This window comes from Rhinolophus sinicus, linkage group LG03 (genome assembly GCF_036562045.2).
Source record: "Rhinolophus sinicus isolate RSC01 linkage group LG03, ASM3656204v1, whole genome shotgun sequence".
NCBI classification, from domain to species: domain Eukaryota; kingdom Metazoa; phylum Chordata; class Mammalia; order Chiroptera; family Rhinolophidae; genus Rhinolophus; species Rhinolophus sinicus.
The window spans coordinates 3781408-3807855 of NC_133753.1; the positions used below are offsets into that span (position 1 = coordinate 3781408).

At 41.5% G+C, this 26448-nt stretch overlaps 1 long non-coding RNA gene and 4 other non-coding genes across 5 annotated transcripts in view; all 5 read right to left on the reverse strand.

The window, feature by feature from the left end:
- Window positions 1-5142: 5142 nt before the first annotated feature.
- LOC109455530 (uncharacterized) overlaps window positions 5143-26448 on the reverse strand; it is a 103693-nt gene continuing 82387 nt past the window's right edge. The window contains exons 43-48 of the long non-coding RNA XR_012494522.1: window positions 26005-26052; window positions 22084-22162; window positions 20917-21003; window positions 17673-17791; window positions 17371-17486; window positions 5143-14163 (exon numbers count right to left, since the gene is read on the reverse strand). This is a non-coding gene — a long non-coding RNA (uncharacterized LOC109455530). The remainder of the gene's footprint in view (window positions 14164-17370; window positions 17487-17672; window positions 17792-20916; window positions 21004-22083; window positions 22163-26004; window positions 26053-26448) is intronic.
- On the reverse strand, window positions 21438-21511 carry LOC141570909 (small nucleolar RNA SNORD113/SNORD114 family). Its single transcript, XR_012495351.1, has one exon. It is a non-coding gene; the product is annotated as a small nucleolar RNA SNORD113/SNORD114 family (small nucleolar RNA).
- On the reverse strand, window positions 22642-22716 carry LOC141570874 (small nucleolar RNA SNORD113/SNORD114 family). Its single transcript, XR_012495319.1, has one exon. It is a non-coding gene; the product is annotated as a small nucleolar RNA SNORD113/SNORD114 family (small nucleolar RNA).
- Window positions 24269-24339, reverse strand: LOC141570878 (small nucleolar RNA SNORD113/SNORD114 family). The gene has a single exon (XR_012495323.1). It is a non-coding gene; the product is annotated as a small nucleolar RNA SNORD113/SNORD114 family (small nucleolar RNA).
- Window positions 25215-25288, reverse strand: LOC141570904 (small nucleolar RNA SNORD113/SNORD114 family). Its single transcript, XR_012495346.1, has one exon. It is a non-coding gene; the product is annotated as a small nucleolar RNA SNORD113/SNORD114 family (small nucleolar RNA).

Here is a 26448-nt window from a genome sequence, read left to right on the forward strand (position 1 = left end):
ATAAGCTCACGTTTAGTAAACACCCATGAGGTGCTGGAGCTAGAGCTGTGAATAAAACATGGTTTCTGCCCTCCTGCAGCTTCTAGCTTAGCAAGGGAGATCCACACTGACATGATTATTGAAGAGCACTGATTTCGAAATCAAAAGAGGCCAAAGTGTTGTGAAGGAGCAGGGAGCATTTAACAAGAAGTTGTGACCAATGCGGGGTGGGAGGGGTGGGCATTTCTCAGAAGAAGTACAGAGTAAAAGATGATGGATGAGGAGACTAAGTCAGGAAGAGAAGGGACAAGAGTGGACAATGCAGAGTGGAAGCGGAGGAGTGGATGGAGGATAGAACAAATGGAGCGTGGACCAGATAGATGGCTCATGGGGCCGAGAAATGAAGCATGGCCCAAATAGGGCATGGAAGGGATAACAAGTGGACCAGATGGAGCGTGGACCAGACAGATGGCTCATGGACCAGACAGATGGCTCATGGACCAGAAAGATGGCACAAGGACCAGATAGATGGCTCACGGACCAGGCAGATGGCTCACGGACCAGACAGATGGCTCATGGACCAGGGAGGTGGTTCATGGACCAGAAAGATGGCGCAAGGACCAGACAGATGGCTCACGGACCAGACAGATGGCTCACGGACCAGATAGATGGCTCATGGACCAGGGAGGTGGTTCATGGACCAGAAAGATGGCGCAAGGACCAGACAGATGGCTCACGGACCAGACAGATGGCTCACGGACCAGACAGATGGCTCATGGACCAGATAGATGGCTCATGGACCAGGGAGGTGGTTCATGGACCAGAAAGATGGCGCAAGGACCAGACAGATGGCTCACGGACCAGACAGATGGCTCACGGACCAGACAGATGGCTCACGGACCAGACAGATGACTCATGGACCAGATAGATGGCTCATGGACCAGGGAGGTGGTTCATGGACCAGAAAGATGGCGCAAGGACCAGACAGATGGCTCACGGACCAGACAGATGGCTCATGGACCAGATAGATGGCTCATGGACCAGGGAGGTGGTTCATGGACCAGAAAGATGGCGCAAGGACCAGACAGATGGCTCACGGACCAGACAGATGGCTCACGGACCAGACAGATGGCTCACGGACCAGACAGATGGCTCATGGACCAGACAGATGGTTCACGGACCGGATAGATGGAGCACAGTCTGAATGGAGGATGGTAACCAAAAGAGCACCCACATAAATAGAGAGTCAAAAACATGCCTTATAATAAAGCCTTATAACAAAGGCTAACAATTACACATTCATCCTTAATCCAACCCTTATTAGCTGATCAAGAACATGAGCTTCATATTTTGATAAGGTAGTTCTTGCAGAAGTGAAAAGAGTGCTGCTGGGGCAAGAGTGGGGGCAGGGAGAAAAGAGTACAGGCATCCAAAAAAGAGAGAAAGGTACCCCAGACAGGGTAGGTGTCATAGAAATGGGGAAAGACAGGTATACTTGTGAATAGTTAGAAAGAGGAGCATAAGAGACTTGGTAACGTCCCAGATGTGGGTGAGCGATGTGAGCAATAAGAAAATGGCAAGAATCCTTGCAGGTGTCTGGCATGGGAGCTAGGAAAGAGTGGCACCGCTCTCTGAGCTGGACAGCACCAGACAAGGAAAAAGTGTTGGTGGGGGAGCAGCCGTTTAGTTTTGAGTGCACCAAGTTTCAAGTGCCAGTGTGAAATCCTTGTGGAGACACTGAATCTGCAATCCGATAGAGGGCATTGGTGATCTTAGTGAAAGCTCTTTCAATGGAGCGATAGACTCGACAGCCAAATAAAAGTGAGACACAAAGAAACCACCAAGAGGGTGTGGCTAGAGGGAGGAGGTGGATGCCTGAGGTTTTTCAGATTAAAGGGACCACAGTGTGGTCAGAGCCAATGGGAGGGCTCCAGGAGAGGGGGAGAGGTTCTTTGACGTGCACTCAAAATGGCGGTGTAAGCTTCCTGAGAGCTGGAGGATGGAGCCCAAACTCAGGTGGCAGTGTGCCACCGGGCCAGCAGCCAGTTGCATCCTCCACTGGTCATCAGGGAACGAGAAGCAATGGGTCAAGGCTAACCGTGGGAAGCTGGGGAGTTCATGTTTATGGCTTTCATTTTCACTATGTCCACGATTGAAGAGGAAGTCACTCATGTGTCCCCTTGGGTTGGGAACTCCTTTGGGCGGGAAGGGGACCTCCTGACCTAAGCTTTGTATCCCCAGGGCCCAGAACCAGGCATTCTACAGAATAATGAGGACTGAAAGAATGGACAACTTCAAATAGCAGAGATGGACCCTGCAAGTGTCCTTGTCCTCATGGATAAAGTGACGTGTTCCCAGTAGCTTCCTGAATCTCTAGAGATGTGGGTAAGCCTACCTTCCCACCCAGCCTCCCAACACTCAGTCACCCAGCCTGGACCGAACATCTCCTAACCGCAGGTGGCTAGTGGCTGAGGCCTTCTCACTTTCTCAGGCCCCAGTCATCGCCTGCTCCCGCACCTGTATATCTGCTCAGCCATTCTTTCAACAGCACTCGTCCGTGCACTACAGATACCTCATAAATTGACTCCTTCATGCACTCATTTACTCCTCAGCCACTCATCCTTGCATTGACTAACCCACATATCCTCTCAGACACTCAGCCATGAACACACATTTGCAAGCCTTTCTCCAGTGTGGAACCTGAGGCAGCCTGGACTCAGAGTCCCTGCATCCCAGGAGCTCACAGTTTAAATGGGAGAAAGATGGATACTCAGCCCACACACTTATAGGAGATCATGGAAGTGTACAAAGTCTTAGGGTTTCAGGCTTATGATCTGTAGTCCAGAAACAGTAAAGAGTTTCACCTATTGCAGATGGGACCAGACCAGAGAAAGCAAAGAGAAGCAATTCTCACCTCCCAATGACTGGGGCAGGGACAGGTGTGGAGGCAAGTAGAGGAGGCAGTGATGAAACCCACTCACACCTGACCATGTGGAAGGGTGCAAACAGGAGGGGTGAGAAGAAACAGATTCAGACTCAACTTCGTAATTACACAGAGGGCAAAGTCAAGAGAATACTATTTCATTTTTTTACCATAAAGAAATACAGATGTAAGCATGTGGTTTTTTTTAACAAAAAACTAAAATGTAAGTGCTAACAGACTTAGAAGCTGGTTGTATACTTTCTGAATCACCAGGGTAAAATTTTTAAAGAGAAAAACGTAGTATATATAATCAAAGATAGCAGGAAAGAAAGAATTAAAAAAAAAAAAACAAAAAAAAACCACAAACAAGCATTAAGTACATTGTTTTAAGTCCAAACAAGACAATCAAGGAAAAAATGTAAGTGGGGTATACACCCTTTAAAAGGGAATCTTTCAATTCAAGTCAAAAGCCTCAAATCCAAACTATATGTTGTCTATTTGAAACACACTTTAAATAAATTAACTCAAAAAATTCAAATCTAAGGGATGGGCACAGATAAATAGGAAGGCCTCAGTTTTCATGCATTTGACTTTCAGGCAACCACACACTCATGCACTGACATCTCAAAACCACGGGATTTATACAGCAGCTGGCTGCCAGCAATCAGCTCCCTATCAACGGCACCCCCAGTTTTGCATATACAGCAATCTGTGCAATGTGTTGTGCAATTGCTTAAATATCTCATTGCAGAGGCTGTCATAGGGTATTCTGAGGGGCACTTGGGGCCTCCCATGTCCCTGGCAGAATGATGCCCAAAACTTGAGGTCACCACCCAGCCCAAATAGGGCAGCTTTGATTTGATCTCTTTTATTTATTGGGCTTCTGGGTAATATTTGGTCTGAATAAAGGGCTTGGCTGCATCTTTATAGCCGTATTTAATTACATTTTGCTCGTATTGTTTTATAAAAATAAGTGGAAAATGGAAAAATAAAATTGCTGATACCTGTGGTAAGAGCATAGATCTCATATATACTTAAGAAATTAAGACAAAGATGGAAATCATTAGGCGGATGCAATGTGGCCAATCTTTAGCCTCAATAATTGAATTTAAGGCAGTCAACTATGTGTTTGGAAAGAAGGAAATTAAAGAACATCCGAGGAATGCTAGAAATTGTCTGGAAATGTGCAGAATATCGAGCTCTCGAGGAGCAGAATTCTTTGGAACATGCAAGTCTCTGGTTCAACTTTCAAACAACACTTTGCCTTGAAAACAGGCTTCCAGAAACAATTACACAAGAAAGTAGGGCTCCCTATCTCATAAAGCAGAGGTGCTCCTGTCATTTCAAATACCCAAGAGCAAAAACAAGTCAATGAAACCCATCTATCAGAGATGGAAGATACAACCACAACAGTGATATAACATTCACAAACATTTACATTAGGAATCAAATAGCATCCAAATATAGGGGAAAAAGAGCGAAACACAGTTTCCAGAGCCTTCTCAGTCCTAAAGACATCAAATAGGCACAAAGTAAATGACAAACATACCTCAAATCTAGAGGCAAGCCACATCATATTTAACAGAAAATGAGAGATAAAGAAAAGATGCTTACATCATCAATATTAGGTTACACTGTCCAAAAAACTCTAACTAATATAATAAAACAAAAAATAGATAAATGTTAGAACTATTAGAATGAGTTAACATTATGGTTATTTATAGAATACTTAATTCTTTACTAAGAAAATCCAAAAGAATCAACTGAAAAGCTAGTAAACTAAATGTCTTCACATCAAAATCTGTACCCTATGAATAAAATGTACCTTATTTTAAAGGCTCATGAAACATTTACAAATTGATTATATAAGACACAAAAAAGACATCAATAAATTCCCCAAAGTAGAATTTCTGTCCACATTCTCTAGCCACATGAAATATAACCACAATTGAATAAAAAAGTATAAGCAACAACACACAACCCAAATAAATTAGAAATTAATTTAAAAATAAGTTCTACTTTTGCACATTTAATTCAGATACTCATTTCTTCTAAGAACAAGAAGAAATGAAAAGCATATTACAAATATTTTAAAATATTAAAAAAACTACATATTAAAACTTATGACATGCAGTCAAAATTGCAACCAGAGGCAAATTCATACCACGAAATGTTTTCATTATTAAAGAATAATAACATAAGGGATATAGGGGTAGATCCATAAAACAAGCTTGAGGAAAGCAGAAGGACAGAATCAATAAAGATAAAGGCAGATATTTTTAATTTGAACAGACACACACAAAAAAACAGTTGAATTGATAAATTATTCCAAGAACAGATTCTTTTTTTGAGAAACCTCTAAAATAGACACTCCTCTAGCTCATACATTAAAAAAGAGACAAAGTACACCTACACAAAATTAAGAACAAAAAAAAATGACATAATCATAGAAATAGATAAAAAGTTATTATAAAAATATTATTTATAACTATGTAAGAATTTTTTAAATCTCAGAAAAATAGATTGTTTTCTAGGATTATTAATAGGTTATAAAAAATTATTGAGCACCTACTGTGCCAGATATAGTGCAAGGTACTTTATCTCTTTAATCCTCATGGTGGCCCTCTTAGCTCTCATTTTAACCATTTAACAAATAAGGAAACTAAGAATTAAGGAGAAGACATCGTTTATCTGAGGGCACACAGGAAATGACAGAACAAGAATTTAAACCCAAGTTGTCTGATTCTAGTGCCTATACATTTCAACACTGAGCTATATCAGAAAAAGAAGCAAAAATTCTAAAGATGCAGAAAATCTAAAGAATCCAATAAATACAGAGGAAATGGGAAAAGTTGTCAAAGAATTATCCCAGGAAAGTTACATGGGTGAGTTCTTTCAAGCTTTCATGGAATAGATCATTTAAACGATGTATGTATGGTACAGAATATAGAAAAAGATGGAATGTTCCTGATTCATTTTACAAAGTCAGCATAACTTTGACACCAAAATCAATAAAAAAATAAATTGGCAAAGTCCTAAATGGAATACTGGAGAAACAAATTGTCTAGTATGAAAGAACAACACACCATAATCAAGTAGAATTTGATCCAAAAATGTTTCAGTTATGAAACATTATTATAATACATTGGATCAACAAGTCAACAGAGAAAAACACAAATATCTCTATAGACATCAAAAAAGCATTTCATAAAATTCAAAATTCATTCCTGATTTTAAAGTCATATATGAATTAGAAATAAATACTGCATTAGCATTGTAAAAAATATGTATAGCCTAAAAATTATTTGTTATCATACTTAATAGTGAACCAGAAATGAGACAAATATTTCTATTATCAACAATTTACGTTTTGGAAGATCTAGCCAATGTTATAAGACAAAAAAGAGAAATCGAAGAGCTATATTGAAAAAGAGGCAAAATTTGCATTATATAGATATGAATGACTCTTTATCTAGAAATTCCAAAACATTTAACTGAAAATTTGTGGAAGAAATGAGAGAATTCAATGAGACAGCCAATAACAATAAATATAAAATCTCTTCCCTACATAACAGTAATAACCAGCTAGAAAGTATAAGGAAAGAGAACAAATTCACAATAGAAGCAATACTTAGTTCCTTGAAATAAAGTCAATGACAAATGGTGACTTTGTCAAATTTGACAAATTGTGAGTATATATATTAAACTGCAAAATATCATGCAAAGCCCAAGTATCAAATATATCAATCCTCTTTCATTTACAATTTTATAAAATTCCACAGAATCAAAATAACAAATTTTTTTAACTTCACAATATCACTAAAATTCATGTGGAAGTATCAGCAAGTGAGACTAATCAAGAAAATCTTGAAAAATCAGAATGAAGGAAGATTACTGCTACCAAATAAGAACACACATTGTAATAATACAATATATTAAAACAAAGCAATACTGGTGTAAGAATAGACAGATTAATGGAACAATAGAAAGCCACAACAAGAAACTAAGTCTATAAAAATATCTAGCATGTGGTAAATGTGGACACAGAACATACAGTTATTTCTCACAATAATTAAATTAATGGATTGAAGATTCGAATATAGAGATGAAATCATGAAAGAACTAGAAAAAAATAAAAGTGACTATATGAGCTCAGGGTGGGAAAGGTCTTTCTAAGCAAGAAGAAGGGAAAAATTAAAGACAGATTTTTAGAACATATTTTTTTAATAAAAAAATTTAAAACTCCATGAACAAAATGGAATGTCAAGTGAAAAAATGAAGGAAAAGCAATAGTAAAATGTGATAGAAAGGAGTTACCATTCTCATTTGAAAAGGTCTTACAAAATAAAAATGAAAGATGAACACACCGAGAAAAAAAATAAGAGAAAAATGGGTAAATAACTTCCAGTTCAATACAGTGAACTGAATATAGATGTTCACCTGCCCTTGCCCCTCATGAAGCTACGCTAAATGAAAGTGAGGAGATTTTCATTTTGAGCATAAGTATAACGGGGCAAAGAGAAGAAGATAAGTGTTGTAAATGATTCAGAGCTGGGGATTCTAAACTAGCAGTAAGGAACGCTGAAATAAAGCCCAGTGTATTCCAGGAACCCACAGAAGTCTCATAAATTGACAGCACCAGGTACCCCAATGTGGCAGGAAAATCTGGGCCTAAATAAGGTGAATTGGCTGAAAGTCTGTTTAAGAAGAAGGCACTTCTCAAAATCCTCACCCACTGTGCAGAGCCTTCTTTGACTTTCAGCCTTCAGTCTGAGAGAAGACTGAAAATGTATTCCATGGACAAAGTAAAGCATGGGTGACTGAAATAGAGAAAGCAGGCACAGCTGAGGGCAAGTGTTCTAAAAAGAGGAAGAAGGCAAAGTTTTACAAGCTGGATGTTGAGACTCACCCCCAACTTTCCTCCACAAACCTCCCAGAGCACTGGCAGCTAGAAATACTCTAGAACAGAAACTAAAAAAATCTTCTTTGGGGCATCTCAGATGTCCAAAAGAAAAAGACTTAAAAATGCTAAAACCTGGGTTTCCCCCAATAGAAAGACCAGCTAGCTCATGCTACAGGAAAATCCACAGTTCACAAGGCCCAACCATAGGCTGTGAGCTTCCAAATAGTTCATTAGTGTATTTGTATGCATGTATTTTATATAATCTATAGCTATACCATCTATAGCTATATCATCTATATTATTATCATATATATTAGCTATACCCATGTCTATTTATTTACATCAGAAGAACTGAGAAAAGCGTCTAACATGAACAGTGAGTGGAGACATGCACACCTGAAAACCTATTAATATTATCAAGGATATCAAAGCAATTGCATCCATGAAACAAAAGGTTATAAAATAATATTTAGAGTATAATAAAGAATCTTGAAAATTAGATTACAGAAATGAAAATAGGTTAAAAGATGTTAGACAGAGAAATCTCTCATGAAGAAAACAAAGAAATGCAGCATTGACAATCAGAGGGAAAATATGGGAATTTTAGAGAACCAAAGAGATCCAACATTCAAACAATATAAGTTCTAAAAAGAGAAAACAGATAGAAGGTCATTATCCAAGGAATTGTTCAAGAAAAGTTTCCACAGCTAAGGAATACAAGTGTTCAGATTAATAGGGCATGGCAAAATGGATAAACATAGGTCCATATCAAGATATGAAATTTAAAAAAACACTAGAAGACAATGAGAAAATCCTACAAGTTCCAGAAAGGGAGAAAAAAGGATCACATACAAGGGATGATGAATCACAAAGGTTTCAGCCTTCTCATTAACAGCACTAGTAGTTAGAAGACAATTATTTATGCTTTCAAAACTGAGGGGGGGAAACTTTACCAACTAGAATTTGATACCCAGCCAAACTAGCAATGTCAATGTGAACTAGATATTTTCCTTTTCAGACATGAAAGGTGTCCAAAAATTTACCTCCCACATATCCTTTCTCACAAAACTGCTGAGAATGCACTATAGCAAAACAGGGGAGTAAATAAAAATAAAAAGAGGATAACACAGGATTTATGACTTCAGGGATCCAACCAAGGAGAGAGGATCAAATGAATCCCTGGGGAAAGAATGAGGGGGAGACCCCAAGATAAGGGCAGGAAGCCCAAAGATTAACCAATCCAAAATAGAAAAGGCAAAAAGGCTCTGGGAAAAGATTTCTTTAAATGATAAAACATTAAAAAGAAAGCAAATGCTAATGTGTTCAAATGTATTGAGAAGCTTAGGATAAATCTGTGGTAAGCTCATTAAAAACCAATCAAAGAAAGAAGGAAAAGAATGAAAGAAGACAATTATCAACTCCAGAGAAAACAATAAGTTATGAAGAGATAAATAATCATACATTACATTGTTCAGCTGTGAAGAGTGTTTACACTGTTATAATAATGTAAACACTGAATATTGATCAAATCAAAACTGTGCACTAAATATCCTGAGAGGAAGGATCAGAGGTATGCTCTTGTGTAGTGAAGCCAAGGGCACTCGTGAAAGACTTAAATCTTCACCTTGTATGGTTAAAAAGAAAAGATAATTCCTAAGCTAAAAGAAATCAAGAAGAAGAAAACTAAGAATGTTACTTAGAAATACGGATGTAAATGTCAAGGGAATCAGTCAAAAGAGTTAAAAGTTGTTGCTTCTGTGGAGAAGGGTGCTGGAAGGAATTGGGAGGGCTGGAGGACTGATGCTTCTAAAATAATCTTGTAGAACTATTTAGCCCTTAAAATGATGCATATGCATGGCTTTAAAATAAAATAAACTAATAAAAATGAAAAATGCAAAGAACCTGAACTGGCAATTCAGATACAAAGAACCAATAAAGATATGGGGGAAATGCTCTTATCACAAGTAAAAAAAAAAAAAAACTGAAAATTAAAAGAATGAAATATCAAGTTTTGACAAATTGGCAAATGTTAAAAACCTTGGTAATTCCCAGAGAAACTGGCATTTCTTAAACTAATTCTGAGACTGTAAATTGGTGCAAAGGTTAAGGAGGGCAATCTGGTCATGCCTTTTGACATGACCATTCCACTTTTCAAATAAACTGCAGGAAACAAATCAGAGATGTACGTGAAGATGAGTGAACAAAGATGCTCACCCCATCTTACACAAGCCAACTTTTCAAATTATCTAAATATCTGGGAAGAGTGGACCAATTAAACCAATCATGATAGTCATTTGTGAGGATACTAGGTAAGCATTAAAAAAGGAAATCACAAGATAGGAAATTACTTAATGACATGGGAAAACATTCAGGATATAGATTTAGGTGAAAAAATGAAGATGACAGTGATAAGCCCAATTAAAAATATGCATACATACATAATGTATGCAATTATAGGAGTGAACAAAAGACAAGAGGCTGGTCACCACCATGTCGGCAGTGGTCATCTTTGAGTGGGATGGTTTTTTTTTGGTTTGTTTTTTAGCATTTTACAAGCTTTTACAATAGAGATGGTGTTTGGGGGTTTTGTGGGGGTTTTTTGGGGGGGGTTTTTTTGTATTTCTTTTTCAAAGAGAAAATATTTTTTAGAATTATTATGTTCAACAAATTTAAATTAATAGCTTACAGTACTTTGTGGGAAAAACTCACATGGTCCCCACTTACTGCATTCTCCATTAAACTAATGAGTTCACAAAATGTGGTGCTCAGCATAATTTTTAAAAGACTCACTTGGAGGAGGGGTGTGAAGATAACCCCAAGCTCCAACTCAAGCTGCCAAAAAGGATTCTGGGGTCTGGCGAGCTGTAAAGTGAAAAAGGCCCCACCACATGGGTGGGCCCAGAGATGAGGGACCCCTGTGTGGGGTCGAGCCCCTGCTGACCTCACCTTTTTGCTCTCCCTAGTGGTACCTTGGGCAACTTTTGAGCAGTGTCTCTGGCCAGACCTGCCCTCCACTCAGAGAAACAGTTGCCAAAACTGGGCCAGCCTCTGCCTGTCGTGCTCCAGGTGGGCAGTGCATGCACTCAGGCCCTGCTGAGGCCTTCAGACAGGCTCCAGCCTATCTCTGATCACTCACAGTTTGCATCTGATCTAGACCAGTCTGGCCCTTCCTCACAGACACATATGCTTTGTGGAGTGTAACCAGGAGACGCAGAACTCACCCAGGAAGCGAGTGCTCCACCATCAGAGGCGTCTTTTTCAGAAGCCTGGTGCTCCAGAAACCTCCTCCAGGGCTCTACGCAGATGACCTTGCAAGATAAGAGGGCTGAGTCACAAAACCAAACCCAACTGTGTGAGGGTGTGTCTGACCCACAGGGTACGGGCATGTGCAAATGTCCCTGGACCGGGTACTCTGGAAATGGCGAGGCCCGGCACAGGGCTAAGACCTGGATCAGAGACCACTCCTGCACATGAGATACTCATAATTCCATGTGACATGGACAGCTATGCAATTAAACCCAGGGATTCTGGGGGTGGGGGTAGGTTTTGAGCAAGGGTGCTGGGGGCGTCAGGGAGACCTTCCCAGAGTGGCAGAGCTGATAGGATGGGTGACTTGGGGAATTAAGAGGCCTGCAGGCTGGAGCAGGATGGAGGAGGTAAAGGAGAGGCTGAGGACCTCAGCTGCAGGTCTAGCTGGGAATTTGTCGAGAGAAGGAACACAGAGGGCTCATGGGACTGGAATTCCTAGCAGATCAGGGCTCTCAGATTTCAACTCCCAGAGTTCTTACTATTCTTACCACTATTATTACCATCTGCGACACCAGGTATACATAGAACTGGACTGATTACGGTCTTTAAGTCCATGACACCAGCCACCCTTGGTCCATGAAGGTTTTAATCTTTAAGGATTTAACGCCCATCCATAAACCCATCACAGAGCCAACGCAGAGCTAGACACTAACTGCAACTTGGGGACGTCCCGTACGGTCCTGTGGTCATGCAGCCCCCGCCAGCCCTGATACTGATGGCTGAGACCCACCATGGCTGCACCACAGACCCTGGATCCAGGAGCTGTGCTTCTGCTGTTTCCTCCCTGCTCTGATCAGTACAATCCCAGCCACACCATCCCTGGCCTGGAGCTAAGCTCAGCCAGGCTCTCTCTGCTGTGAAAGAAATGGGCCGGTCTCAACTACAGACAGACAAGTGCCCATTTGAGCCTGTCTCCAAGGTCATGTAAGTGGCCTTGGGGGCAACCTCAGGCAGTGCAAAGTGGCCGTGCACCCACTGCCCTGATAGCCAGGCCACAGCAAGTCTCCAAGCTCTGCACCCCATGTGTTCTGTGTCTTTTGAAACATGCTGTTTGGGGCGACCATCAGGACAGGGAAGGAGTTTTCCAGATGCTTCCCGGCAGGGCTTTTATGAAAGGTCATTGAGTTGGTAGACTTGGCCAGCAAAGTCTGTTAAGTTCTTTCGCCCTGATGAGCAAACCATAAACATGTGCTTCCATGCTCTCACGGCCCAAACTCCTCCACACAGGAGGACACAGCCTCCAGTCTCACGGATGGAAACAGGCCTCCAGGCGCCGTGCACAGCACCCCTTGCGCTTCACTGTCCACACCCCACATCCAGTGAGGCAACTAGTTATGAGGGCCTTGTGGGGGCGTGGCACATGCCCTGGACGTAGGGCAGAGTGGGCTCACTGTGCTCTTCTGAGCCACTTTCCTTCTCTGTAAGAGGGGCCGATGACATGGCCCCTGCAGCTTGGGGCTTTGGTGAGGTGACAAATGCAGCAGCACCCACCGACCCAGACAGTTATGGGACAGAGGGGAGAGGGTAAGGGAAGAGGGGCTCTCTGGGGGGCCATACAGAAGATGGCTGGGCGTCCAAGAAGGGGCCCTCCCTCCCCCGTTTCTCCAACATCTGCCCATGAAACCCCTTTCCTTGGCCCAGTTGCACCCCAGAGAATGGCCACCATGTAGCAAGGCCTCATCTTCCAGCCAAGCCCAGTGCCTCTCACATGCCCCACTCTGTCTCTCTTCCTCCCAGCACAGCCTCAGTGCCTGAGAAGGGACAGCCAGGAGGAAGGGCCCTGGCAGGAGAAGCTCAGTGACCTCCTTTGGTGACCTCCCCCTCACTTCCAGTGTGCCATCTCCAAGCCCAGTGAGCACCCAGCAGCTGTATAAACAGCTGAACCAAGGAATGTGGGCCCGTGACTCACCAGGGCACTAAATACTTGGATATGTGACCTGCAGTCAGTGGATGGGGGGTGGGGGAGAGCGCAAAGCGGACACACAGAAAAGGTGGGCATGAAGGAGAGGCGACAAGGACCTAGAGTTGCAAGGAAGCAGCAGGAGGACCCCGGGGGTGGAGGGAGGTAGACAAATGGCACTTAAAGAAGTCTGAACTCTGGCCCAGAGCTCCCCAGAGAAGCCCACGGGAGGGCCTATCAGGAAATGAGACCAGGAGCCCAGCAGTGCCTGCGGGCAGCAGAGAGAGGGAACAGCTGAGGAAAGGGAGCCCAAGGAGGGACACATGTGCCACGCCTGCCTTTCCCCCTGGGCAGCCTCCAGCAGCTCCAGCTGATACCAGGAACAGCTGCTGGGGGTGGGGCCCAGTCCCAGCCAAGCTAGTGGACTTTTCCTTTATCGTGTTAAAAAAAACTTTATCATGTTATGTTGAAAAAACACATGTTGGTAGGAGAGCCTCTGATCTGACAGGTGAGAAAACTGGCCCCCAAATGACGAGTGAGGATCGAGGGCCCGAAAGGACAGAGAGGAGGATCAGGACTGGGGCCCAACGGACAGAAGTTTCTTCTCACTCCCCAACGGGCAAAAAGATGATGGCAGAGATTCATGTCTTCATCCTTTTCCCATTTCTACAGGTGGGGAAACTGAGGCTAAGCTCAAGTCTCAGGGGGAGGGAAGAAGGAAAGTCACCCTTTGTGAAGGTCCCCCAGGACACTGAGGTCCCCTGTGAGCCTGGGGAGGCAGTGCAGGGAAGCTATAGGGACAAGAAGGCAAGTGGAAAGCCTGCTCGCGAGAACGACACTGGCAGCAGCCGTAAGGTTCAGGAAGGGCAGGCACAGGAGACAAACATGTGCGTTGAGAGTCTCAAGCTCATTCTGGACGGGGTGTGGACTCGACACCTCCCAGCACAGCGTCTGCTTGGCAGGCCATGCACACCTTGCGGGGGGACGGACCTGCCCTCGGGGGCAGCTGCTTACTGCTAGTGCATGGCTCATAGCACACATCAAATTTCTCCAGAAAAAAATGAATGAAATTTACTTCCCTTTTACAAATGAGGGGCATGGAACTTGGAGGGTTCTGGTGACTTCTCCAAAGGCACAAACTGCTCCTTTCTGGCAGAAAGAAAAAAGAAGTCAAAAGAGAACAAGAGATGGTGGAAACCCCTTGTCCTAGGGGCCAGGCCTCGGCCAGTGCCCACTCACTGTGCCCACTCACTATGCCTGTCACAAGGGTTCAAACACTGAGAGCAGGTCTCCAGGGCTGTCTAACCCTGTGTCCAGCCCCTCCAGCCACGGCAGCTGTGATCCTGGAGCGCCAGCCTCAGCCATTGCTCGGTGTGACAGTGTCCCAATGAGAAGCGTGGGAAGGGCACTGGACATAGAGGCAGGGCTGCCTGGCCTGGACTATGGCCCTGACAGAACCTGGGGCACAGGCTGCCCTCCCTAGGCCTCAGTTCCCTTGTATCCACAAGGGGGAATTGACGTCACCCATCTCCAGAAGAAATGGGGAAGCTTGGAGCTGTGCCTGGTGACAACAGGCATAACGTGAAGGTATTATTCTTTCTCTTCACTGCCAGGACCCCCAGGCTCCAGTCGTCAGCCCCACCTGGCACCTGCTCCCCAGGGGGAGGGGGAGCCGCCAGCCACTGTGGCCCCAAGCCTGCCCCTGAGCATCCCTCTCCTCCAGGCCTGGACAGAGCGCCCGGCCTGTCTAGCGCTCACACTTGTCCCATCAATTTCAGGACCAACTCAGACTCCTCTCTGGCTCTGGGAGGGTCTGAGGCCTCAGCTGAAAGCTTGAAAGACGAGCTAATGAGGGTGACCAAGCTCACTCAAGTTTCATCAGAGAAGCAACCAAACCACAGAATTCTTCTTGCAAACCATCAGCCTGCTCAGTGACAGCTGAAGATTTGTTTTCAATCTTCCCTTCCCCTCTCTAAGAGGAGGCCCCAGCAACCCCCACAAACCAGACTCAGCTCTGGCCAGTGGCCATGGGGTTTCAAATTTTGAAACGGGCCTTTTGCACAATGTTCAGTTTTAAGCCTTGGTCCAACTACCCACATCCTGTCCAAACTTCCTGGGGGAGTGAGATTTATTTAAGGAAGGAATAAAATCCCCATGCTGGTGCCATGGACTGAAAACACGCTCCATCCCAGACAATTTCAAGGATTAAGGTTACATATCTCTTAATGAGTCGCAGGCAGAGGCAAAGTGGAATTGGCTACAGAAGGAGGACAGGCCTCAGAAACGAGGGGGTGCTATTCTGCAGCGCCAAGGACCCCCGTTCTCTGCCAGGGATATAATCTGTCCCCCAGCAAGCCTTACAATCATTCTTTCGTGCATTCATTTATTCTTTCACTCACCCAGCGTTCTTATGGATCGATCAGCCACTCTGCACAGGTTCTGAGCTGGATAACGGAGGGTGGGGGGATGTTTGAGGCCCCCAAGACCGAACACCCACAGTTGGAAAGCTCAAGCTCAAGTTCTGGATGGAGGTCAACTTCATGGCCATGTAACAGTTCCAAGTGTGGGGTGATTCACCCCTCCAGCTAGAGGGCAGCCAGCCCGAGGAAAGGACTAGATGAGCTTGTGCAAAGGCCCAGAGACATAAGCACACGCAGACCCAGGGAGGGGCAGCTGGTAGCACATAGCGCTAGGGAGCGCGTGGCGGGAGGTGTGGCTAGAGGCCAAGTCACTGGAATCCTTGAGTGTGACACCAAGGGGCCTAGACTTCAGCCTGGAGCTTCCGGAACTCATGAGAGGGCTATAAGGAGGATGGGACTCAGACTTGTGCGTTCTAGAATGATCACACTGACTGCAGTGAGGAGAACGGACTGGAGGAGGGGCAGGAAGACGGATTCCGAGGCCAATGGCAGCCCACGATGAGGGAAGCGTGGACTGACGGGCAGCGGAGGGCCTAAGAAGGGACTCATGGGCTCACTGTTGAGATGCTAAAGGGGCAGGACTGAAGTCAGAGGCAGAGGGAGAGTGGCCCCGTGGTCGGTGACTGAAACAATGCATGCCTAATGGCCAGGTTTGCGGGCAATGAGACATTACAGCAACATTAGTGACAGAACAGTTTCTCAGGCAGCCATTGTGAGAGACTCAGAATGAAATGTGGTGGAGGGAGGAGAAAAGGTCAACATGTATTCCGGCCCACACTTCGTCTGTCATTAGGCAGCACATCTAAGGAAAATACTTGAAAGTGAGCGGGGACATCAAACCCTGACACTCAACAGGGCCTTCCATTACAGCTCGGTGCTTGAGGGAAACGTCATGTCTGCTGGTCACAACTGTCCAGGTGATCACCGAGCAGAAACTCTGACCTCTACTCATCTTTCTTTCCTCCAAGGATGTCTGAAGACGCCCTGACCTGACCCAAGGAAGCCAAAGCCATCGACCAGCTCTGCCCATGGCTATGGCCTTGTCCTCCATTCAGTGTCCCCCCAGAATGTAGCAGAGGAGCAGAGGGAGCCCACGGTGAGGGTCATGACCAGCCCAGTTGCAGGCTGACAAAGCCCTCACACCCTGGCTTCCCAGCGCTCATCACAAGTGTAACGAAGTAATTTTGCCATAAGTATTTGTTCAAAATCTATCTCCCACCCAAGACTTGGAGCTCCACAAGGACAGACATAGACTATGTCTTATTTCTTGCTATTCATGACCCAGCCTCTGGCACCGCAGTAAGGGCCCAATACTTTATGAATAAATTAATGAAAGATGAATTCACCAAATACTTCCTGATGCCTAGGCCTGCTGGCGGCCTGTAATGACACAAAAAAGAAGACCTTGTCCTCAAGAAGTTCATAGTCCTTTGGGAGAAACTGGCAGGTGCTAATTAACAATGGAATGTGGGCTCTGTCAGGGTATGGATGAGGGCTGACTGGATAAGAAATGGCAAATTTGGACAGAAGGATATGAAAGCCAAAGGAGAGGGCAAGGGATTGTAAGAGTGTGGGAGTAACGTGACATTCGTGTTGGTTTAACACAAAGCTGAACAGCCAGGGGCAGTACCAGACTAAAATTGATTGGAAGTTTTGGTTATTGTGCAGTTAGTAACCCTCTTTGCCCACGAATTCTGGGCAAAGTGAGACTCTAACCCCTGTCTCCTATACCTGTACACACTTGACATTCAAATCTTAGATTCCACCCCAAAGCCATCGATGTGGACCTGCTGCCCACCCCTGCAGAGGGCCCACCTGCTGTCATGGTCTAAACTCCTCGCACGAGGGGCTGGAGATTGCCCAGCTGGGAAACAGCCAACCGAGAAGACTCAAAACTAGGGTCCCACACACCCATGATTAAGAAGGGGAGGTCTACCTGATGCAGTCTGAAGCAGAAAAGCCAAGGGGTGGTGCTGGAATCAAATCCTCATGAAGGATAGTCCTCGAATCCAAGCCAGATGACTGAGTAGCATCACCAAGTCCAAAGGAAGGCTGCATGACCAGGAGTGGGAGATGGAATCCAGGGTCAGGAGCCAGCAAAGACAAGAGAGGGAGGGGAGTGGTCAGTGTTAGGCACAGAGTGGGTTCTGCACATATAATTGTGGGAGGGAGGGAGGGAGGAAGGGAGGGAGGGTCTGGGCAAATGCCCCACATGGAGCAAAGGTGTTGCCAACTCACTTTTCCTGTCATCTGTCCCTGGTAGAAGAGCGTGTTATGCCGTCTTAAAGGTGCATGGTCTGGGCAGGCCTCCCCCATCCAAAGTGGCATTCTTCCGGAACTCAGTTGAACTCACCATTCTACTGGGACAGAGGAATTTGGATATCTCAACCATTTGGGAACTTTTAAATAAATGCAATTGAAACCATCAATTATAGCTACTTTGGGTAATTTTTGAGGTAGCTATTCCCTCGCAGGTACTGTACTACATACCGGACACGTATTATGTCATGCAAGGGTCTTATAATCAGCTCATGCAAGACAAGTTTAATTCTCACAACAACCCAGCAGGTAGGTGTCGTTACCCTCATGTAACACAGGAAGCTGAGGCTGGGTCCAGGGGGCTTCGCGTCTAACCCAAAGTCCCACAACAAGAAGCAGGAGGAACTTGGTTTGCTTAGAAAGGCAAGGAGTGGGCCCACGCACCAGAGGCATAAAAACAAGACTGGGTTATTTTCGATCTCCTGTCTTGGCAGAGGCAACGGCAGCTTTCGGGAAGACCAAGGGCTCCCATTCCACCATGCCAAGCCAGCGCTGCCCAAGGTGGGCCAGTGTCCAGGGCAGTCGGAACGGCCAGTATCCTGTCTCACTGTTTGGCACTGGACACAGGCAGTGGAACCCCAGGGAGAGTCTGCACTTGTGCAGGAGGATGCCACAGACCACCTGACACAAGCACACTGCCCCACAGAGCAGCTCCCAGACCATTCTGAGAAGGGCCATCCTGGTTCCACAAAAGCGCATGTATTTGTGGTTATTCGTTCACTCATTCAGCAGTAATTTACTGGGCGCCTGCTCGCCTCAGGACTGCGCCGGCGGTGGGGAGACAGAGAAGAGTTTGACCCAATTCCTGGCTCTCAGGGCACATCAGCTTAGCAACGACATGTAAACAAATGCCCGTGACAGAGTGGGGCTGGTGATCTGGGTGAGATATTTATAATGTACTGGGCTGGGTGTGTGGCTAACTCTCTGGAGTGGTCAGGGAAGGAGTCCCAGTGTGACTTCATTCACTTGTTGCCTCACACATGGATCACTGACTCATTTGCTCCTTTACTGAGTCACTCACTTAATTATTCATTTATTTGTTCATTCATTCATTCATTCACAGAGCAGTTAATTTATTCTTGGATTACATACTAATTCATTGACTCATTTACTCACTCACTAATTTATTCTTTTATCCATTCACATTAATATGTTCATTCCTCCATCCACTTGTCTATTCATTCCCTCATTAATTTGCTTTATACATTAACTTATTATTCATTAGTTAAATTATTCAATGTTTTCCTCTTTTATTGACTTATTCACTTATTCACTCACTAATTTTTTAACTCGTTAATCAATTAAGTCATTGGTTATTCATTGATTTATTCACTCATTGATTCATTCACTCATTAATCCATTCCCTCATTACTAATTAATTTTCAGTTATCCATTAATTCATAAACTCTTTCAGAGATTCACTCATTTATCTACTCATCCATTTGTGCACTCATCTTTCACTTATTGACTCACTAACCTACTTTCATTCATTGACTTATTCATTCATTACTTTTTTGATATTTTTACTCTCAGATTAACTCATTAATTCATCATTCACATGTGCATATATTGATTTAGTTATTCATTCACTAATTCACTACTTCATTTATTCTTTCATTCATCATTTATTCAACTGTTTACTCAATAAATGTTTCTTTCATGAGCTCGATGTGTTGAGCACAATGGCCAGATGAGTGTGGTTCCTGACTGCAGGGCACTTCCTAACGAGCTCACTTCCTAATGGCTCATCCTAGTGAGCTTACCATTGGCTCAGGTGCCATCTCCTCCATGAAGCATCTCATGCTTAAGACTGAGCTAAGGGCCTGCCTTCTGTACTTTTGGAAAGTCAACTTACTAGCCCTATTATAATGAATTGTTACATTTATAAGTAGATTTCCCCCTAATCCCAATAGAGCTCTGACGGATAGAACTAGATGGGATTCAGATATGAATGCCATGACCAACACACAGCCTTACATGGATTCGGGCCAATACTGGTTGAGCTAAAATTAATACCTTAGGATCAGTTATTTTAGCACTCTCTCAGATACCAAAGTGCCAGAAAAATTTTAAATATGAGGTATAAGGGCTTCCTGCCACCATCTCTAAATAAATCAGATCACTAGTATTTATGTCTAAGATAGCAGAAAAAAATAATCCATGTAAGTAGCATGCAAAAATATCCAAATTATTTCCATACAATACAGAGTAGTGCTATGTACATACTATACATATTAAAACAAAGATATAAAAAGATAAATGTTTTATGTCATAAATGTCAGTGGTGCAGAATTGTAATAATTATCCTTTTTCAAAACACATTTTCATCACTGGTCCATGATTTTGCATCTTATAATTTATTTTTTCATAGATTGATTTACTAAACAATAATAATAATGATAATAGGAACAACAACAACATCCACGAACCCATCAAAATACCAGAACAAAAACAATTACTATTTTAACATCTACCTCTGTCGTCGTTATACTTAGAGGTAACAGATTAAATTTTTTTGATTAAATGGATCTCAGAGAAGCAAGATTGGCTTGATTGTAACTCTTGTTTTGTAAAATTTTACCATTGAATACTCTTGGTCATTTCAATTTTCTTCAGATATGGATTTTTCCTTTTTAGTATTTTGGTCGGGTACGCGTTTTCAAAATTGAAGTCAACAACAAAGAATCTACATCCAAATAAGGGGGGAAATTTGACTATTACTTAGATCTCTATGCATTCCTTAAACAGAATGCTAATATAGCTGACCCAGGTTAAACAAATTCTTGTTTAAAGAATAATCACATCATGGACCATGAGTGGACATTATAATTTTACTAGCATATTTACCTTTCATTTGTTTAATAAAGGAAAAGAAAACACAACCAATCCAAGAACAAGATCACTGACCAAGACTAGAATGTGTCTATAATCTTCTTAATCTAAGAGGGAGTCGTTTAAACCTATTATTTTAATGGACCTCACTTTTACAAAATGAATTAACTATGACTTCTTATCAAGACAAATTCTTATCATTGGTCCAGGCATGGTCTTCTTTGATTTGATTTTATGATTGTATGAGGTCATGTGTTCTTTTTAAATAATAGTGGCATCACCTATAAACAAAATGACAAAACCAAGAATAAAAACTTAATGTATTACTTACCCTGATCTATACTCTCCTTGGCCACATAGGTAACAGCCAAGATCTTCATCATTAAATAATAACCGAAACAGCCAAGGTGCAGCCATTCTGGGGTACAAAACAGATGCAAAAATAAAATACACTCATCATTGATTTGTACTTTGCCCTGATTCACTGAGTTAACCGTTTGGTTAATTTTAACTGTCTTTTCATCATGAATCAAACATCTAGCAACCCACTGCAAACTAAATGCAGAACTATGAAATATATCTAGCTGCTTCTAACATGAAGTGGTAACAATTTTAATCTTCTCTTACTGGACCAAGATATTCCAGAACTGAATTAGTAATATTCTGTTTTATATCCTCAAATTTCATCCATGTTTTGACCTCTTTTTCTTTACTTATGAATATATTTATTGATTGATCCATTCACTTATTTAGTAATAATATAAAATCAATATCCATGAACCCTCTCAACTAGATTTCTCACATTTTCTGAGATCGTTCCCAAAAAAATCATACACTAGTTCTCTTTTTGCAATGGACCTCAGTGGTTCAAAAAGTGATTGATCATAAATTTTATTCAGATGCATTCCATTCACATCATTGGTCCAGGAGAGGCCTTTCTACATTGAACTTGAACAATTTTTAGATGCTGCAATGAACAACCATGAACCACCATCATGCACAACAGCTACCGTGTTTCCCCGAAAATAACACCTAGCCGGACCATCAGCTCTAATGTGTCATTTGGAGCAAAAATTAATCTAATATAATATAAGACCGGGTATTGTATTATATTATTATTATATTACATTATATAAGACTGGTCTTCTAACAAAATAAGATGGGTCTTATATTAATTTTTGCTCCAAAAGGTGCATTAGAGCTGATTGTCCAGCTAGGTCTTATTTTCGGGGAAACACGCTAGGATACTGGCTCCCTAAATCAGTAACATCCTAGGTGTTAATCAAAAGGGGGATGTTTAAATAATTCATGAGACACATATAAAATGGGACATTCAAGTTTTGAAATGAATGGGAAAAGCTACATAATGTTTCATATAAATCCCATGTTCATTATTGGGCCATGTTTAGCTTTCTTTGAATATATTTCTTACTTCTTAATAATTCATTGACCAATCTTAAACCATCCAAACCAAGACAAGAACTTGACTGTTACTCACACTGGTTTCCATGCTCCTAAGACAGCCATTGAGTTTGAGGTCACAGCAAAAGGTTAAAATCAGTGTAGGAGTACCCATTCTGAGGAGTACAAGACAGAGCAGAAAATAAAATTTGAGACTTTCTATCCATTGGTCCTTTGCAGTCCACGTTTCATTTACTCGGTCATTTAATATTTCTTAATTTATGGTACTATTTGCTTACTTTTCTCTTAACAAAACAAACGTTGAACTTAAAATTGATACAGGACAATACACTGAGTATTATTTATCAATGGCTACTGTATGATCCTACTCTAAAGGAGTAACACCTTTACTTCATTTATTATCCATTCCAAATTATATTAACAGTATTTCTTTCCTTACCACATACTTTAATAATTGTAATAAGCATCACTCTACTCATCTTTAATCATTTAAATATTTTTTATTGATTCTTCTATATTAATATAATCATAATCTATGAGCCATTAAAATTAGAAGCACAAGATTTGTAAATATCTCTAACATCTATCTACAGGATTTTTTGCCAATAGAAGAATACACTAGATTTCTATTGTATTGGACTTTAGAGTTCCAGACACATAGTAGTCATCATCCATGACTCATACGCTACCAGTGGTCATCTTTGATCCAGACTTGGCCCTAATTTTTAAATTCATATCTGCATGAATTTTATAAATTAATCAAGTCACGAATAATAATAAAATACATACCTACAGTCATAAAACTTGAGAGTAAGATACTTAAATATCTCCAAATCTGTTACAGAATTATTACTCATGGCAATACATCTTTTCCATTACTTGACTTCCATGTTGCATATACGAGGTATGATCAGAAACTACGGTGAATGTTTAAATAAAAAAATTATTACAGTAGAAGACACATTGCAATTAATCCCCCTCAAAATATTTACCCTCCACTTCGAACATACTTATCCCATCATTTTGGCAACTTTTAGAAGCAGTTCTGGAAGTCCTCTTTCATGAGTGTCTATAATTGCGCTGTCATGGCTGCCTCAATGTTCTGACTCATTTTGACTTTGGGAAAGAGCCAGAAGTCGCATGGTGCCAGATCCAGTGAATAAGGTGGATAAGGATAAACTGTAATGTTTTTCTGTCCAATAAAACGTGTAGCCTTTCCGTTGTGATATATATATAAATGCTGCCAAGTTACAGCCAACAGAAAGGCAGGGATCTTCAATACAGGAAGTTGTGCATAGAGCCTTACTAACAGTATATGACATTTCAGCTTGTTCGGTGCAGTCAGTCGGATGTGAGCTACGGTTGAGAAAAAGTGTGTTTTAAAGTGACGTAAATCATCCTCCATCATGATAACACTCTATGTCACACATAGCTTCTAGTATGGCAATTTCTGTCAAATAAAAATATTACGGTGTGTCCTCATCCACCTTATTCACCAGATCTGGCACTGTGCAACTTCTGGCTCTTCCCCAAAGTCAGAATTACCATGAGAGGTAAACGTTTTGGATTGATTCAGGACATCAAGGCAGCCATGACAGTGCAACTAAATACACTCACGAAAGAGGACTTCCAGAACTGCTTTAGAAAGTGGGAAGAACGATGGGATAAGTGTATTCGAAGCAAGTGGGAGTATTTTGAGGGGGATCGATGGCAATGTCTTTTACTGTAGTAATTTTTTTATTTAAACATTGCCATATTGTTTGATCACACCTCATATGGATTAATCAAAACGATGCTTCATATTAATCCCATATTTATGATTGGGCCATGGTTGACCTTCAATAATTACAGTTCACACTCTTAAAATAATACAGTGAATACCTTTAAAACAAACACTGAAACCAAGACAAGAACTTTGACTATTACTTACATTGCTACCTTTATAAAATAAACTTCAAACTTGCAAACGTCTCGGGGCAATAAATGACTATTGCCTGTCAATGTCTACATCATCCTTAGTCCAGGACATAATACACTTGGTCCATTTATTGTCCGTTACAATGTATATTAATATCCATTTTCCTGACTACATATTTAAGTAATGATTCATCCTCTTCATCTTTATTGATGTATACTTTTGTAATTGATTCTTTTATTATATATTTAAAAAATTCATGAACACAAAGACCAATAAAAAGATTACTGTATAATCTTGAAATCTATCAATTCAAAGAAAGGTAATGAACTAGATTTCTTTCATGTTGGACCTCAGAGTTCCAGACAACATTCATTGTATATGACTCACATGCCATCAGTGGTCATCACTGGGCCAATATTGTCCCTATTTTTCTTCATTTCTATGGTTTTATTGATTAAATAATTATTTCACTAAAAATAATTTTTAAATGCTATAATTCACAAAACTCCTAGAAGCTCTTATGTACCTAATCTATATAATTATTTTCACAATATATCTCATTACCCTGTTTTTCTTATATACATTAATATACTAACAATATCCCATATTTATCACTAAGATAGAATTGCATTCTTTAAATACATTTTCCACTTTTTAATGAATAATTTTTTAAAACCACAACACTAAAACCAAGAAAACAACTTGAACTATTACACACATTAATCTCTGTCCTCCCATTATACACAGGCAACCATGGAGCTCGTGACCATGCAAGACGATTAACTCAGCTCAAGTGCATCTAAGGATTACAGAGCAGAGCAGATCAGATGATTAAAAAAAAAAAAAAGGTCTTACAAAAAATGCAAAACTGGGACCTAATTGTCATTGATCTTTGCCTTCTGCATTTCATTAACTCAGTATTTATGTATTTACTGCTTTTTCTTAATATGTATTTTTTATCTTAACAAAAGGGAAACTCGATCTTGAGACTCACTCAGGAAAATAACATTGACTCTTCCTTGTCAGTGTCTATATGATCCTTATATGATTCCTTCTTAATAGGAATGAATGTTTTCAATTTTATTAATATTATCTCCCCCTCACTACATACGTTCATGATTGGACAATGCTTCCCCCTATTCTTCTTTGTACATTTGTTTATATGTGTTTAATACTTCTATCATTATCCCATTAATACATATCTATGTTTATGACTTCTATACAAGAATCTGATCTTTATAACTCTTCATAGAAATAATTTCAACAGAGGGAATAGACTATGTTTTGTGTGAGACCTCAGAGTTTCAGCCGCATATTTTCATCGTCCATGACTCCTACGCCACAGGTCATCATCACTGGGACATGATTTGGTCTCTTCTTCTTCATTCTTTACTATATTTGTATCAATTAAATCATGAATTTATTGATAATAATAAAAATAATACATCATTCATAAAAACTTAAGGACAAGATTCTTTGTTTTTTTTCCCAAGTCAAGTTGTTGTCCTTTCAATCTTAGTTGTGGAGGGCGCAGCTCAGCTCCAGGTCCAGTTGCCATTGCTAGTTGCAGGGGGCACAGCCCACCATCCCTTGCGGGAGTCAAACCGGCAACCTTGTGGTTGAGAGGACACGCTCCAGCCAACTGAGCCATCCGGGAGGCAGCTCAGCTCAAGGTGCCGTGTTCAATCTTAGTTGCAGGGGGCAGAGCCCACCATGCCTTGTGGTACTCAAGGAATTGAACTAGCAACCTTGTGGTTGAGAGCCCACTGGCCCATGTGGGAATCAAACCGGCAGCCTTCGGAGTTAGGAGCACGGAGCTCCAACCGCCTGAGCCACTGGGCCGGCCCAAGGACAAGATTCTTAAATATCCCTAACATCAGTTCACAGAATCATTTCCCACATAAAATATACCTCTTTCATTAGTAGACCTCAATCCTGCACATTATCGATTAACATAATGTTTCATATCATATTTATCATTGAGACATGATTAACTTTTTATTAATAGTTTTAAATAATACCATAAAAACCCTTAAACAAATGACCCACTCCAAGACAACAAGTTTGACCATTACTCACCTTGGTCTCTTTCCATACACAGAGGGAGCGTGACAATCTTGATGACAGCTGAAATCAGGTCCAGTGTCCATTTTCAAGAGGGACGACCAGACAAACAACACGATAAAAATTTGGAAACTTTTTCTCCATTGATTCATAGTTTCCACCGTTCATTTGCATAGTTATTTAAGCATTTATTAATGTATGGTAATTTTTATTTATTTTTCTCTTAATAAATCAAATGTCAAAGTTTTAAGGGCTCTATTAGTAAACAACTATTATCACTGTCTATCATATTACTCAAGGACATATACATTTGATCATATTACTTTCCACTCCAATTTATATTATCATATTTCTTTGTATATATTTTAATAACTGCTTTACCCTCTTTGTATTTCTTCATTATATATTTGTTTATTTATTCTGCCATTAATAATAATGCTTTTAAATATTCTTGTAGAC